Below are 4,432 nucleotides of genomic sequence, written 5' to 3'. Positions count from 1 at the left end.
ATTTTAAGTTGATCTTTCTTAGAAGTTTGCCTTTTTGGATCACCACGAGATGTAGATGTAATTCCTAAATGCAATCTAAATATGATAAGCAAGCATTTATCTCTTTTCAACAATGAAAATCCTAGCTACAAGGGAAAAGAAAGACACAATCTTTTCTCAAAGAGCAAAGAGCACACTGTAAATGCACTTTTCCTAAATCAAACCATACAGACTATCAATATGCAAATGCACAAATGCATGTATTTTTTTTCACTTTCTTAATATTGATGCCTAAAAAGAAAGTTGATGTACAAATCTGAATTTGCTTTCAAGTGAAAAACACAAACAAGCTTCTTTTTCGAAATCAAAAAGGGTAGAGAAGATTATGACACTTTATGATTTTGAAGTAAACACTTGTTTCGACACTAGAAAGAGACAAATTCAAACCAAAGCAAAAGTAAAAAGTATAATCAACTGTCAACAGCAAAGGAACTTTCTCCTAAGATCAAAATCAACACTAACGACAGACTTAAATCTAAGGACTACAGTATGACTATTTTACTTTTCAATGTAAAACTGTAAATGATGTAACAAATACACAAAGAACACCTATAGTCTTTTTGTACAAAGGAGGTGGAATTAAGGTAGAGAAAAGGGGTTTTCAGATAGGTACACACACTGATAACAGGCTGCAAAAATCAGAGATAAAACTGAACAAAATGAAGCAAAGAACCTCAGCTGCACAGGGCAAGGGCTGATCAGTGCACCTGTTGCACAGAGAAACTGAATTGCAGCGCAGGTAGCCCTCTCGAGACCTGCGTTGAAATGCAGAACCTCTTCATAGAGCCTGCGCTGGGGCAGAAACGAGACTTCTATCCGGGTTCTGGGTCACGACTTGCAGTTTAATCTATGGATTTTGGCCGAGTAAAAGCAATCAGTAAGGTACAATTAGAGGGATGATTTAAAGGAGGACTAAGAGCTATCACAAAGGGAAATTAGAGCATTTGTGGATCAGATGTTCAAATCATAAACAAATCCAATGGGTGGATTGAAGTAGCAGCTACTTTGCATTTGATAATGGCAAATGCATTTCGATTGCTACTTCTGTGTTTATGAAGCAAACAACAAAAGAAACACAAACAAACTAACTAGACACAATCCCCAGCGGAGTCGCCATTTTGTTGTTGGGAAAAGTATCTATTTAGAATGCCCCTATCCCACTCTAAGGTGTGACAGTGCCTTAGCAACAAACAAGGAAAACTACTTGTGTATTCTTCTTTATGAAATGTAAACGAAGAGGACGGATAAACTAACCTGTGTCTTGCGCTAGTTTGTCTTCAATAGCTTCCAGCTCCCTGCTCCCTTACTGGCCCAGCTTCACCAAATTCCTGCAAGATCACAGAAGAGAGAAACTACACGAAGATATAGATTTACATTCATAAAAATCTCAGGATCAGATTAAGCTAAACATGCAAATATAACAAAACATCACTGATACACAAGCATGTAGAAGAAACTCAAATAGTTTTATTAATGCAATAAGAAGATCTAGGAAGAGATACAACCAAGTGAGTCCCGATCCAGCATCTACCTCCCAACAAAGGAATCCCTTCCTCACCTCCAACAAAGCATAAATCACCCAATGCACTAATCTCAATCTCAAACCAGGAGCAATTCTCTGCAAAGTACAAAATTCCAGCCTCTGGATCTCTGGGATGAGGGATCCATATATAGATGTAAGAAGAGAGGATGAGTCAGCTTATGTTTTGACTTGTGGCTTCTCTCTGTCAGTTCTTTCTTCCACTTGGAGACTGAGAGCCTCTTACTCATCACTGGTCGAATTTAGTGAGGCAAGTGTCATTGGAGAAGATTCTGGAAGCTTCCATTGTCTCTCCACCTCGTTGAATGACTCTGCCACTTGTCATTTCCTGCTCAACGCACCTGGGTAGTGCATTCAAGTGCATTGCAATGCACCTAGCCAGTGTATTTGGGTGCTTTGCAACGCAGCCAGCTAGTGGAGCATCTGAATTGATCCTGATTTGACTAGTTTTGAGCAGTTTCTGGTGGAGAACTTCTGGGAGAAGCTGTCATTGGTTGACCTTGTTCCTTTAGGGGCAGGAACAACACTTTTAGGGACTTTGGATCCCTTGGTTTATGTACATTTCATGCTCAGAGCTGTAAGGCACAAAAATGTCTATAACACACCTTTTTCTTCTTGATATGTCCTTCTATCTTGAGAGTTTGAGGAGTGGTAATTCTTGCCAATGCTTTACAAGATATGGTCTGATTCATTTCTTCTTTCTCTGGGGTGGGGTCTTGGCATATATCTTCTTCTTTTGATGTTTCTTGATCCTTTTCTTCCTCCTCTTCATATTTTATGTAAAATAATTTCTTCTCAGCACACTTATGACCTTTAGTGCATTTGCTATCACAATTATAACAAAGCCCTTTTTCTCTTTTTTCTTCCAATTGTTGTGGTGTAACCCTTGTAGGTTGTGGAACGCTAGGAGAAACAACACTTCCATCTTTATAGTTGTGAGGGGTATGCTTCCTGGTTTCCATAATTTTTCTTTCCACTATGTCACAAAGCCCTTTTACTCTTTCCAATTGTTGTGTTGTTGCTCTAAAGAAGGTGTTGCTCTGTGTATCCTCATAATGTGCTATCATTTCCTCCATGAAAATTGACCACATAACAAGTTGTTTATGAGAACAAAGCCATTTGTACCATAAAAATTGATCTGGTTCTAAATATTAAGATGCAATACATACCTTTTGTAATAGTGGTACACCATGTAGATCAAAATATTGTTCCATTTGAAGTATCCAATTTACCAGATCCTTGCCATCAAACATCCTCATCTTGCTTTTTCTTGATTTTGGGAGCTTGATCTTGAAATGACCATAACTCTGTACTTTCGAATCTTTAAGTTCTAAAATTTCAATCTGTAGTAGCCCTCTGTGTCCTCTTTCCAATGCCACTAGTCTGATCCAAATTGGATTCTCCAAGAAAGCGTTATGCATAATCTCCCAACATGACCTGATTATAGACCTTTCCAAAAGAGCGAACTTGTATGAAGTGCCACGTGTCACTGTTTCGACCTTTGGCTCTGAAAAATATCTACAAAAACTATAGTCCGTCCTCTTTCTATACCTTCTTACAAAATTTCAATCCGATGCTCAGAGAGAAATTTATGATGATTTTCCCCAGGTCACCTGTTTGGAATGTAATTCAGGAGTCTGCAAAAAGACCGACTTCCTCAGATCATATCTTCGCAAATATAGCACAAAAAGCTCTGAACTTTGGACCTGAGGTTTAGCGCAATTTCTTCTCAAATGGGTTTTTTTTTTTAACTTCTGAAACGTCACAGAAAAAAAGTTATAGCGAAAATGCCACGCTGACCTGTTTGGATAAGCGAAACCCTAGAATCCAAAGCTCTCATACCAAATGTTATGAAACCAGCTCAAGAAAAGATAGAAAAGATAGATCAACACCTTATAATTTAGCCTCTTCAAGGGGAAACCTCCTTTACATTACATAAATGAAAAATTCTTGGATGATACAAATGAAAAGACCTGCTTTCTATATATAGGAGTCTAAGGGGTCAGAACATAATTAGAGCCAACATAACAATAATAATTTAAGGGAACAATAATAACAATAGTGGGCTTCTATGGGGCACAATAGTAACAATATGGGCACTACATGGGTACATCAATATAATAAGTGGGTTATGCTAATAACAATAAGGGGTTACACTAGTAGTATAGGGGCCTAACACTACCGCACAGCAGTGCAGCCCCCTCTGCACAGGCACAACCCTTGTGACATGTCGATCCTGCGTACAACCTCTGTATTGTGTAGCTCACTCACAAAATCTTTTATAGTCCCACACTCTCTTTCAACTACTTGGAGCATTGAGAGTGTGCTCCCTACGGCTAGTCAGGTGGTCGCACCACCTATGCGAGACTTCAATTCACCTTCCAGCCTAGTCCGCGGGCACTCCTCGATTACCCTCGTGACAGTCAGAGCCACGCGTTCTTCTTTATAAGGTGTGCTCCCTTGGTTTCTTTGTTTGGTAAGGTACAGTCATAGCCATGGTAGCAGAGTCACAAATTCTCAGTGACAATCTTCTAATGCAGTAGTATGGTTGTCTGTATCTTGTCTTATCATTCTTAGTCTATCGAAGTGACATGCTTGCGAGGTTTTGTTTTCTAATTTTTTGATCTCCACGTCCATTAACATTCTTTTCTTCCTCGGTTGTACCCGATCTTCTTCGAGTTCATGAAGTTTAAAGTTCCCTCACCGAATGGCTTCCTAAATCTACATATGTTCACCCTTGCGTAGCTGCATAATTCCTTCGTCCTGGTCCTCACGTACTGTCCCAACTGTGGGAGCTATTGCATGAGGATTCCTTTCCTCCAGGATTATGGTCTCGACTCTTCTCCTCGGCTT

The sequence above is a fragment of the Pinus tabuliformis genome, chromosome 6, assembly GCF_031772625.1.
Source record: "Pinus tabuliformis cultivar Carrire ecotype Pingquan chromosome 6, CPIR1, whole genome shotgun sequence".
Classification (NCBI taxonomy): Eukaryota; Viridiplantae; Streptophyta; class Pinopsida; order Pinales; family Pinaceae; genus Pinus; species Pinus tabuliformis.
This window is presented reverse-complemented; position numbering follows the sequence as displayed.